At 44.6% G+C, this 12,993-nt stretch overlaps 1 protein-coding gene and 1 long non-coding RNA gene across 4 annotated transcripts in view; one reads left to right on the plus strand and one right to left on the minus strand.

Annotated features, from left to right (window-relative positions):
• ERG (ERG, ETS transcription factor) overlaps window positions 1-12,993 on the plus strand; it is a 326,982-nt gene that overhangs the window by 68,436 nt on the left and 245,553 nt on the right. The gene's annotated exons all lie outside the window — the stretch shown is intronic.
• LOC109303041 overlaps window positions 8,256-12,993 on the minus strand; it is a 10,681-nt gene continuing 5,943 nt past the window's right edge. Inside the window, exons 2-3 of the long non-coding RNA XR_002098994.1 lie at window positions 8,727-8,731; window positions 8,256-8,394 (exon numbers count right to left, since the gene is read on the minus strand). This is a non-coding gene — a long non-coding RNA (uncharacterized LOC109303041). The remainder of the gene's footprint in view (window positions 8,395-8,726; window positions 8,732-12,993) is intronic.

Genomic DNA, 12,993 nt, shown 5'->3' on the forward strand with positions numbered 1-12,993 from the left:
TGCATCCCACACTTCAAAATGGTGGCAGGGGTGCTTTAACTAAAACTCGTTTAATGAGCTTTAGTTAAAGCACCCCCCACCCCACCATTTTGAAGCATGGGGATGCTGATGTGGCATCCTGCTGGAGTGTGTAATTAGCACACTCTAACAGACTCTCAGTAGACTCAATTAACTGAGTCTGCTCCAACGCATGCTAATTAGCACACGTCAGAGCAGAGGTCCATCACGTGTAATGGTGCCCATTAATTGCACTGGTAGATGTGCTCAATGTGATGAAAATAAGTATTAAGAATAAAGTATAGGTAACAAATCTTTTAAAATACCTCCATCCTATTTTTCAAAAATGAGTTTCAATCTCAGAATCTTATGCATCATTAAAAAGAATGAGACTTGAGCACCTAAGTCTATCATGCACTTTTGAATTTGTTTATATTTAGTCTTTTTTCTATGGCTTCATCAGATCTTGACTTTGCCATTAGCAACTTTGTACCCACTCACATCACAGGCAGTTTGAGGAATGCAGATTTCCATGTATCCAAGCCACAACATTTTACTTGTGCATTCTGAGCTGCTATTTTTTTTTAAATCTCTCCATCCTTCCGTCCTTTCATACTGAGTCCTGATTCAACACTTGTGAGAAGTAGTGGAACAGTCACATAGATTTTGATGAGAGTTGGGTTACATCATAAATGAGCTAAGAACTTAAAAGTTATTCATAGATTTCATGACATTAGGGCTGGAAGGGACCTCATATTGGGTCTAGCCCCCTCCCCAAGGGGCAGGAAGTCAGCTAGGGTCAAAGGATCTCAGCAAGATAAGCCTCCAAATGTTTCTTAAATGTGTGCAGAGTAGGTGCTTGCCCAACCTCTGGGGGGAGTCTGTTCTAGGCCTTGGGGGCATGGATGGTAAAGAAATTTTTCCTTATGTCCAGCCTAAAATGGTCTTGCAGTAGTTTGTGACTGTTGGACCTTGTTATGCCTTGGGGTGCTCTGGTGAACAGGCATTCCCCCAGATCTTGATGCACACCCCTGATGTACTTAAAGGCTAGCACCAAGTCACCCCTGAGCCCACACTTCTCCAGGCTGAAGAGTCCCATAGCTTGCAGTCTCTCTTCATAAGGCCTGTTCTCTTGCCCTCTGATCATGCGTGTGGCTCTCCTCTGGACTCTTTCAAGCTTCTCCCTGTCCTTCCTAAATTGTGGAGCCCAGATTTGGATGCAGTACTCCAGCTGCGGCCTCACCAAGGCCAAATACAGCGGGAGGATGACATCCTGGGTCTTGCTCGAGATGCATCGGTAGATGCAAGCCAAAGTTTTGTTCACTTTGCCAGCTGTGGTATTGCACTGGCTATATAAAAATGACTGAAATTAGTTTAAGATAAACTTGGATGGATGTAGTATCAGACTTAACTGATTTAGATTAAATCAGTTTATTGAACTTCTGTCCCAGAACCCCTCCACATTCAAATTAACTCACAGTTCCCCAGCATCCTGGGATGCTTTGCAACTCCCCCTTACAGAGGGGAGTTGGATGGGCTAGCCTTGGCCCCAGCTATCTTCTCTAGCCAAGCAGGGAGGCATGCTCTAGTGCCCCCAGTTTCTGGCCTGAGCCACTGCAGGCATGTGGCTACATTTCTGGAATCAAAAGTGAATGTCTGTTCACTCATTTATCGGTTCAATCTATGCAGCTTAGACCAGGGGTGGGCAATTATTTTGGGCAGAGGGCCACTTACCCAGTTTTGGCAGACTGTTGAGGGCTGCATGGGTAGCTCTGACCCTTGACAGGTGCCCTTCCCCTTGACAGGTGCCCCGTCCCCTGGTCACCATCTTGGGACAAATGTCCCAATGTCTTGGGACCAGTATCTCAGGGTCAGCACTGATGGGGCCCAAAGTGGGGCACAGGCTGGCAGGGGTCTTTGGAGCCAGGCTGGGCTGCACCAGCAGGGAGAGGGGGGAGCTGGCCTGGCTCCATAGAGCCCCTGCCAGCTGGGACCCCGAGTTCCTGCTGCCCTGCTCTGGGTCCTGCTGGCACTGGCCCCAGGACACCGGTGTGGGCCCCATGCTCCCGCTAGCTCCCATACCTGCTCAGTCCCAGTGACCCCCAGCCCTGTGGTACAGGTGGGGGACAGTGCACAGCCCCAACTCCCTGCTCCCCAGCAGGAAAGGAGCTGGTGCTGAGCGCAGGGAAGAGCGGCCCCTCACCCACCCCATGGCCAGCGCTCCCTGCTGCAGGCTCTTGCAGCCCACACAGGGCTGTCTGGAGCAGGCACAGGCAGTCCCACATGGGCTGCGAGTGGATGCAGCATGGGACACTGGCCATGGAGTGAGCAAGGGGCTGCTTTTTCCCATGCTCAGCATAAGCTTGTAACCTGGCCCTGCTGCCAGGTTGGGCCCCATGCCAGCTCCGGGCTTTCCCGTCAGGATTGCGCATGGCGACAGCAGCTGCAGCCCCCCAGCTTGCTGCGCCGGCCAGTGTTTGGTGCTGCTGCCCACCTGGAGCTTGCACATTGGGCAGCCCACTGGCGGCGGTGGCAAATGCTGCCTGGTGCGGCAAGCGGGGGGGGAGAGCACAGCTGCTGTCGCAGTGTGCAGCCCTGATGGGCAAGCCTGGAGCTGGTGTGGGGCTCAGGCTGGCTGTGGGGCTGGGTTACAAGATGGTGCTGAGCATGGGCAGGGGGAAAGCAGCCCTTCCCTGCCCCGTGGCCAGTGCCCCATGCTGCAGCCACTCACAGCCCATGTGGGGCTGCCTGTGCCTGCTCCAAACAGCCCTGTGTGGGCTGCAAGCAGCTGCAGTGTGGGGCACCAGCCATGGGGTAGGCAAGGGGCCGCTTTGCTCCATGCCGAGAAGGAGCCCAGGGAAAAGCTCAGCGCAGGGGGGGAAAAGTAGCCCCTCGCCCGCTCCATGCCCAGCGCTCCCTGCTGCAGCCACTTGCAGCCTGCGCGGGGCTGTCTGGAGCAGGCACAGGCAGACCCAGGCAGGCTACAAGTGGCTGCAAGTGGGGTGCCAGTCACAGGGTGGGCGAGGGGCCACTTTTTTCCCCCTGCACTCAGCTTTTCCCCGGGCTCCTTCCCTGCCCAGGGTCCTCCCCTGCCCTCTCCCCTTTCCCCCTTACCCGCAATTCCAGCACGGGCAGCCATGTGGTCTCAGGCCAGAAGCCCCTGCTGGAGCTTCCAGCTGGTGGGGCAGGGCTAGGTGGGCCCTGCTGTTGTGGGAGCCTGCCAGGCTTCCCCTGGGTCTTACTGCCCTTGGATATCTGTCATTTTTAACAGGAACCAAGGGCAGATAAATATTAAATTTTGTAAATTTTTAGGGGCTCTGTGGGCCAGATGAATGGCCTTATGGGCCGGATCTGGCCTGCAAGGCCATATTTTGCCCACCTCTGGCTTAGATGAACCTGTAAAGATTGAATCAATTCAGCCTTGGGCCTTTTGACTGTCTGCATTTAGCCTATATGAAAAACTGTATATTTGTAAAGCAACTCTGCATCCTTTCTGGGTTGATGTTGAATAATGTGTTGTAAATTCTATGCTGTGGCTTTCCATTTGCTACTCAGACTTTACAGTTTCTCAAATGAAAGGACTCTGTTTCATCCACTAGACTACTGCAGGATTCAGACGCTAAAAAGAATTAGTCTAAAATTATACATTCAGTCAGTATTCGCTATTTATAGACATTTTTCAAATGCATTTGAAATAAAATGAAGACAGAGTCATGAAGGCTACAAATCAAAGTATTATTAAAGATGACTTATATCCTTCCAGTGTACTTGGTTTAACCGTAGGTATACTATATTTCTATTTTTATAATGTATTAACATTTTTATTAATAAAGCTAGATTTAAATTACAGTGGAAATGCCAGTCTTTCTGATACGTACTTTTCCAGAGCTTTTTGCAATAAAAGTCAACACTTATTGAAAGTCACTTTCCTTTTTAAATGACTGGTGTTTGTACAGCTGGTTCTTTCTTTCTTTTCTTTTCTTTTTTTAAGTTCATACATTTGAAATGGAGGTGCCAAAAGTTAAAAACAGAAATTAAACCAATAGAAAGAAGGAGCTAATGCCAAGGACAAATAACAGGGTTGAAAAGGATGTAGTCATATGAAGGAAAATCAGTCTGAAAAGTTCAAAGCCTGCAATATACTGTTTTATTTCATGTATGTATTCTGCATAAAGACAGCATTCAAATAGGTCATTTTTATTTGGTAAATATTTTAGTTTGTTAACTAGATGTAGTTATCTTTTTTATTAATTCATTTGAAATAAAAAATATATATCTGACCACTGTATATAAGTTGATATTGCTTCCCAGGAAACCTCTAGTTTCATATTCATCCAGTATGAATAGGTTGGACCAGAAAGGCCATATTATTTCTCAAAGGGAACCTTGCTAAGGCTAGATGGGTGGTTTGTATACCTCCCCATTATTAATCTATGTTCTCTTTGTGGACTCCAGGCCCTGGTAGGAATGTTTTTCAGAGGATACTGCAGATTCAGCTGATTTGTTTTCTGCATGTGGAGAGGCCTTCTATACATGGCTCTGGAAGGGAAATAACTGAGCCCCATTAGTGTCATTTAAACCATACATATAGAGTTTTATATAGGTTATTGTTCTACCTGACACTTAGGTCAATTATGTCTACTTCTTTCTAAGACTCGAGGGAACGTACCTTATGCCTGAAAGCTGTCTAAATCACCCCAACTATGCAGTTGTTTCAACATAAAAAAACTTTGCCTTTCACTTAAGCCATGCTAAAAAAACATGCTGGAGCTTCCTGAATATTCAGTATGGTCCTGTTGGGCTATATGTAAGTTTATGCATCTCCTAATTATATTGGATATCCAGATTTGAAAGTTCACCATGCAGGGCCATTTGTCACACTCCTTGGACAACTTGAGATGCATAAATCAATTAAAAGATTTCATCTATCTACGTAGTAGAATACCTGTCAGTTCTCTACATTAGGGAGGATATTCTTTAATTAGTTACTGCAAACTTCATTTTACATTAAAATGGTGTTCTTTTGATTTGTCTTTCAGAAGCAAAAAGTTCTCCCAAGCCCAGCACTTTCTCTGCTGTAACCCTAAGCAGAGTAATCCAGTGGTGGGAAATCTGACTATGGTGTAGGAGGTTGAACCTGTAGTGGTGGAAGGTAGGCCCTTGGCAGATGTGTAAGTGAAGGTGTGAGGAGATCTGATGCCTGATCCACACAATCACACTTCCTGCCACACCATATGTTCATGGCAGGAAGCATGATTGTGGGATTGAGCATCAGATCCCATCATGCCTTATTGATGGAATAGAGGGAGCCTGGGATTGTGATCCCAGGCTCCCCCTGTACCAGCAAGTAGACAGCTCTCATGGCTGTGCCCCCAATGCTGGGAGCCATTACCTAACCTGGGCTCCTGTACCTTCAAGGTTGGAAGCTGTCAGCTGATGGGACTTTGTGGCTGGTTCTAATCACACCATTAATTAAATGTGTCATGGGCAACTGGTTCCTCCTGAGTCGGGGGGGGGCACCATATCGCTAATGAGGAGGGAGGGGTGTCTCCCAGTGGCCGATCGCCAAGCCAGTGGCAAAACCAGAAGTTCACTTCTGGTTTCAGGGCTGGTGCTTCCAGGGGGTGCACAGCTGATCTTAGGGGGTGCACGTACACCCACGTGCACCCCCTACATGTCACCAATGGAATGTGTCATCAGGCTGGGGCTCCCATCTGTGGGGACACACCATTCACCCCCATGGCTGGACATCATAGTTTCATAGTTGTTAAGGTCAGAAGGGACCTCAATAGATCATAGAATCCGACCCCCTGCCCTGGGCAGGAAAGAGTGCTGGTGTCGTATGGCACCTGGTTGGGGTCATATAACCTGCCTAGGGCCGTGGGTCAGACTTGATGATCTATTGAGGTCCCTTCCAACCCTAACAACTATGAAACGATGACTTCCAGCCATGTGGGTGCATGGTGTGTCCCCACAGCTGGGAGCCCCAGCCTGATGACACATTCATTTAATGGTGTGATACCAGCGATAAAGTTAGCACACACTTTTTGTGTAACAACTTTGTGGCTTATTCCTTGTTATTACACTATTGGGTATCATACACTATGAATTCCATCAACATGGAGCCAGGTAACAATTTAAGACATTAAATGGTTAATTATGTCTTAAGTGTAACATGTGCCAGAGGCAGTAGTTGCAATCTACTCTGTAGCAGAAAGGAAACTCAGTTGGCCCAGCACAATCCTTGTAGTGGCAGCAGGGGAGAAGATATGTTTTGGATAACCAGGAACCACATTAGTGCTGAGTGAACACATCTCTGAAGCAGTCTGCTTATTGAGGCTGCAGGACAATCAACTTTCACCTTTTGTAGGAATGCTAAAGAGTAACAATGATTTAATTGATAAGTCTTCTTTTAAGCAACTCCCACAGCAGTGCAAAGGGATATACAGTTTGCAGCATCCTGAATTCAGGAAAAAACAATCTGGCTTTAAGTGTAAAAGAAAACATTACCATGATATTACCCATAGAAAAACTGGCTGAAAGAACTGATTTTAGTTCACTGAGATACTCCTTATGTCACAAACCCTGTACTTCCATAATGCAATAGATAGAGTAGCAGTAAATACCACTGTTGACTAACTTCTTACATATGACACTTCTTACATATGACACTTCTTACATATGATTCTTCTTACATATGTCAATTCTTACTTTAATTGTCATATGTAAGAAGTATCTTACATTAAAAACATATACAAAAAGAGAAAACTCTTAGCAATGTTTTGTTTATTTAATATAGCTAATCTAAGATGTTTAAATTTATATTTTATTCTTGACATAAAATTAATTTTAGATGTTATATACTTGTGCTCAACTATAAAAGGACAATGTTGCCTCCTATGACACAACTGGATAACAAAATGTAGTAGATAATTTATTCAGTAAATCTAGCTTCTTATTTTGTTCTGTTTAAGTTCATTAATTATCTGCAGATATCTTTTACGTTTCTTACTCAGACTTATCCAGTAAATAATTTCTAGGAGTAATATTTGATTTGTAGATCATCATGGAATCATTCATTACAAGTATTCAAAATGTAAGAACTTCTATTTAATTTGAATTGGCTATGTTGGTCACATGTTATTGTTTCTGTAAATTTTTTCATTTAGTTTTGTAGGCTTTAAATCTAATCTAATTGGTTTTCTATACTTACTTAAAATGCATGATTGGTATCATTTTTGATAATACAAATTTCAACTTTAGAATCAAATGCTTACAGAAACATGTTGAGGTATTTATCCAGAGCTATTAAGGATTTTTAAAAGAGTATTATTTCTTTTTTTATAAACAGCTTTGTGCTAGGTGCTAGGCATGGTATAAAATGTTAATATTTTAATCCAGGGGTTGGCAAAGTATAGCCTGTGGGCCAGATAAAGCCCACAAAGCCATTTGATCTAGCCTGTGGATATGGGGCTTTTGAGGTATTTGGTGGTGGGGAACTTTGGCAGAAGTCACTCTCCCCATGCCATCATAGGTAGGGGCCACTTTAATTTGGGCTGCAGAGGATTTCAGGGGAAAGCCCAAAATTTAGGGTTTCCCCTGAAGCCCTGGAAAACTGCAATTTGGCTGGAAATGGCCTGAAACTATATGGGAGAGGGAAGGCAGGGGAAAAAAGTTAACCCCCCCGCCCCCAAAAAAGAACAAAAACAAAACTGACCTGAAGCACAGAGAAGAAAGGCAGCAGAGCCCTGGAAACACTGTGGAAGCCCCACGTGTTTCCAGGGGCTGCTTAGTACAAGCAGAGCACCTGCCAGGGCTCAACCAATCAGGTTGTTTGATTCCTTGTTTTGGCAGAGAGTTTAAGAGTCCTGCCAAGAGTGGAGCAGGTAAGTACACCCTGCCCTAGGGATTGTGGGCACAGGCATGCCAGGCGCCTGTCCCCACAGCCTGGGGTGGGGCACAGGGTGCCCACCCACCCCACCTGGCATGGCCCCCCCTCCATTTTGCTTTGCTGTTACACAGGAGCAAAGAGGAATTTCCCCCTCTCCTTCTATGCTTGGCAGGGCAGAGCAGGGCCCAGGAGAGTTAAAAGTTAGGACTCAGTAAAAATTGCTGGTTAATAAAGTTTATTTATTATGGTTTCATTAAGTTTGTGGTAAGCTTCTAAGCGGTAAGCTTTACTTAAAAGTTGTTGTTTAATAAGTGGTGAGTGGTGTTTTTTAAAACAGCTGAAGAACAGTCTGTGTGCTGCTGTTCAATGGTAATCAGCCCCATGGTGGGCTCCCTCAGCCAATCATAGATGTAGGAGAGCCAACCCTGAAAAACACCTGAAATTGGCTCTGGTGAGCCTGCAGGGAGCCCGCTTCTCCCCTGCTGGAGCCTGAAGTACAGTGGTCCCTAATCATAGGGAAAAGCACTAGTAGCTGGGTCCTAGCACATGCCTATCTCTGACCCCAACTGAGCCAGTCAGGGCCACCGCTTTAAATGGGTGCTGACCTTATTTTCATAAAGTCATAGAAGTAGGGTCGGAAGGGACCTTGCAGATCTTCTAGTCGGACCCCCTGCCCTGGGCAGAAGAGAAAACTGGGCTCAAATGACCCCAGCTAGGTAATCATCAAGCTTCCTAAAGACCCCCAAAGTAGGAGCCAGCACCAGCTTCCCTTAGAAGTTGGTTCCAGATCCTAGTCACCCTGACTTTGAAGTAATGCCTTCTAATGTCTAGTCTGAACCTACTCTCTAACAACTTACGGCTGTTATTCCTTGTTACTCCGCGAGGCACTTGGGGGAACAAGGTCTCTCCCATTCCCCCCTGGTCCCCCCCTAGAAAGGTTATAGACGGCCACCAGGTCCCCTCTCAGCCTTCTCTTGCGAAGGCTGAACAGGTTAAGGTCCTGTAGCCTCTCCTCATAGGGTCTGCCCTGCTATCCCCAGGTCATGCAAGTAAATCTCTGTGTTTCAGAGATATTTAAATCTCTGTGTTGCATGAAGCGACAATTACTCTGATTCTGTGCAGCACTTTCAGTATGACTGCATAAAATTGTTCTGTGAATCAACTTTTCTGTTAAACAGATACACCTTCTTTTCCATTTGTATTTGTTCTGCTTTTGGTTGTATTTGGTGGTTCTTGTGGTGCCTTAGTCATGTAGGTCAGGACTGTCCAACAGCTGGCCTGCAGTTTGCATGTGGCTTGCAAAAGGTTAACAGGTGGCATGTGGGCTTGTGGTCCAGGTGCCATTTCTCTCATTACCCTCCTGCTGCCGCCACCACAGTCTCTTGGCTCCACTTCCCTCCTTCAGAACACCACCAGAGAGCCTGCAGCTTGCGGGTGCCTGTATGGTGCTGCATGGCTCAACACTGCACAGTGGTCAGGGGAGGACACCTGTGGTGCAGTACAATGGGGAAGCCTGTGCAGTGCTGTGTGGGTATGGTGTGTGACCTACGTGGCATGTGGCCTGGGAGGTGTGCATCTTCTGTCCGCTGGGAAATTGGACATCCCTGTCCTAAATAAAAGATTCTTGTACTATCCAGTATTTTCTCCCAATGACATAACAAAGTCATTTTGTCCAGGCTTGAAATAATAGTTCTCTATTTTGCACCCTCTTCAGTTTTTCAACATCCTTTTTTAAAATATGGACAACAGAACTGTATACATTATTCTGTTATCAGTCTCATCATTGCTGTCTATAAAACCACCTGCTCTTATTTCTAGTCACTACTCCCTGCTGTTTATCAATGTAAGGATTGCCTTAGGCCTTTCTAATACAGCATCACCCTAGGAGTGCATGTTTGTTTGCGTGCCTCCTACAAAGATCCTTTCCCAAGTCACTGTTCCATAGAGTTCCAGCAGTTCTGTAGGTTTTGTAGCTATGGCCTGCCTATGAAACATCCCTTAAACTATAAACAGATCTAGGGGCCTTGTAAAGGGATCTCTGGCCTTGATATTCCTAGTTTGGAATATAGATAAAGGGTTTGTCTTAGATAAAATCTATTACAAACTTTCAGGCAGTGATTTGATCATATTTTCAAATGTGCAGCTAGAAACTTCTTTTAAAAATAGAAAGCTGAGGATTATTACAATAATATAATATATCTAGGTAGTCCAGATGAGTGCAGCAGAGTGAACTAAAGCCACTGACTTTGTGTTTTCAAAGGCCAAATCTGGAGCTAATTCTTCAAGTCCTTCATGCACAGAACAGCCCTAAAGGCAAAGACAGTTCAACCCATGGAAGGCTTGCAGGAATCAGTTTGATATTATACTGCAAGAGAATATCTGCTTGGCTCTGTATTGTTATAGAGTTATAGTTCATGATTGTACTTTTCAGAAATAAAGGGTGCAGTGGCAGCACTGTTCAGCTGTCTCATTACAGCTTCAGAGGTGTGATTTAGAGCCCTGTTTCCAGACTGGTGTCAAAGGCCTCTGCCCATTGACCCAGCTATATATGACTACCTGGTTATTTGGGTCAGGGAGTCAGAGGCAGCCAGATGTGAATGCTGCCCACCTCATTCCTCTGTGTGCTGTTGACTAAAGCATCTAGCAGGCCTTACACTTGGTAACTGAATGGTTCTTTTTGGCTCAGGCAGACCATGATTTTCAAGACATATTTTTATTTGCCTTTATCTGTCATCAAAGGATATTGCATTTTCCCAGTTTGTGGCTTCTGTCTTGAAATCCTATTTCCTTACTCCTTTGAACTTATTAAATATATTTATCTTGCTACAGCTGATATTTTAAGTGTTACATTGGTTAAAGCTTTTGAAAAAAGGGACTTCTCTTAATAGAGAACTGACCATAACTTGGAGATAACCACCATTTTGTTGCTATATCCCCCTCCTGACGTCATCCTGCTTTCATACAAAGTCCTGTTTTTCTTTGGAATGTTGTATTTCTGTCTGAGTACTTGGGTGCATAATTATAACTTGCAGACAAAAATACAATGGTGGCTCCTCCCCTGCTGTATTTTTTATTTTTGCGGAGTCTATTTCTCCACACCTGCAGTTTAGCATGTAGGTTGAATATCTAGACATAGAAATATGACAGACCTGATCTTGGGTGAAACAGAAAGGTAACAAAACACATTAGGCTAGAGTTTGATTTGATCCAGCAGTCTTACCAGTGGTTTTACACTTGGAAAACACAAGGTCTTGAGTACATTCTTAACCCTCCCCTTGGTATCTCATGCATGTGTATAAGTATCCTGTAACAGGATAAGCATCAGGGACTAATCATTATCAAACGCTTTTACACAGTAGTAAGATAGACAGTTAAAACCTTGAACTATGGAAAGTAGTCATTGCAGTTAAATGTGTCAGATGTGACTCAAAAGTCTCCTTCCTTTCTGAAGATATAACTTTGTTCTTTTTAACCACATTTGTAAGTGGCCTGGATAAAGAGGTGCCGTTTGGGGAATTCCTAACATTTTTTTAATTGGTGGGAGATTCAGAAATAGCAACAGTGCATTCCATATTAATGCATAATCTTCATGACTTTGACTTTGAATAAAGTGGTATTTTTCCAAAAAAAAAATTGAAAAAGTTACTCGTCAAAGACATATTATGTTGAGGCTAATAATAAAAATAAACATTTTCATCCATTGCCTAAATTTTCTACTGTAGAAGAGCCAGCTCCAGGCCAGATCCTCCCTTGAGATGTTAAGCAGGATCTAAACTGGCATATCTGATGTGCAATGTGGAAATCTGACTTCTGCACATGCTTCCATATTCTAATGAGAGATTCTTACAGGTTCTGCCACCTTATTTCATTGAAAGCAGTGGATTTCCATAAACAAGGACTGTTTCTAAAACAAGTTTTTAACTCTCTCTGCTACCAACTTCCTCAAAAAAATTGTGGCACCCAGCAGCATTATGTTTTATACAAAAGAAGCTCTGCTGCTTCACTTGGGGGAGGAGGGTAGAGAGAAATATTGGTCAACACTGCTGCAGAGAGAGGGGAAAGAAACAACTGGATGGTTGCACTGATTTGCACGTATAGATATTAAGGGCAGAAATCATTTATTAGGACTGTTGAATGAAATGTAGCCAATCATTACCTAAGACCCTACAAAATCAGGTTGTAAAAAATGTCTCAAGTATGATCACATGCACCTCAATAATTAATTCCCATCTTTCTTATGTTGATGTTCAGACATATCACCTCTCAGAGTAGACTCACTGGGAAATCATTTCTTCCGCCTCAGAAACAAATTCTTTTTTTTTTTTTTTTCAATTTTGTGGATATTGTTCTTCTGATTTTTTTAGTTTTCTCAAAAAGCTATACATTTTCATTTATTCCTGACAAACAAAATACAAAAGCCCAGGTTGTGGTTTTCCATTAAAATTGAATTCTAATGAAGATTTCCATTTTGTCAAAAAGCGTTTTCCATCCAAGAAAAAACAGACTTTACTAACTTAGGGCTTTGTTATATGTTACACTATGGGCCACACAAATATTGATCAGTGTTAGTGGTGAGTTTGAAACAGTCATGTGTTCAAACCAGCAGGGCCTGGAGGATTGAAAGGTAAGAATCCCCACCTCCCCTCCCACCCCAATTCCAGGCTTCCTCCCTCCCTCCTGGGGCTCCCCTATTTCCTCCTTTCCCTGCCCCCATTCCCAGGGCTCCACCCTGGCTCCTCAGGGCTCACCCCCACCACTTCCCTTCGTTGCTTGTTAACTCTTCCTTACCTGCTCCCCTGGGAGAGACAGCATGGGCAGCCACAAGTAAGCTATGGGAGGGGGCAGGGGGGTGCAGTTAGTGGGGATCTGGTGGACTGGGGAGGGCAAGGAGGGGAAGTGGGCCCGATTTGGGCCAGCAGGGGAGGTGGGGCAGGTGGGGTGTTTACATTAAGGCATAGCCTGGAGTGGCTGCACCTTTGTATAACATGATCTGGGTAACCTGGATCAGAGATAATCCTGCTCTGGAGTGGCATAACTTTGAGCCACATAACAAGTACTTAAAACCAGTTTCATGTGTTAATGTGTGCATAAACCAAGTGCTAAAA

This window comes from Gavialis gangeticus, unplaced genomic scaffold (assembly GCF_001723915.1).
Source record: "Gavialis gangeticus isolate Ggan-Ray unplaced genomic scaffold, GavGan_comp1, whole genome shotgun sequence".
NCBI lineage: Eukaryota > Metazoa > Chordata > Crocodylia > Gavialidae > Gavialis > Gavialis gangeticus.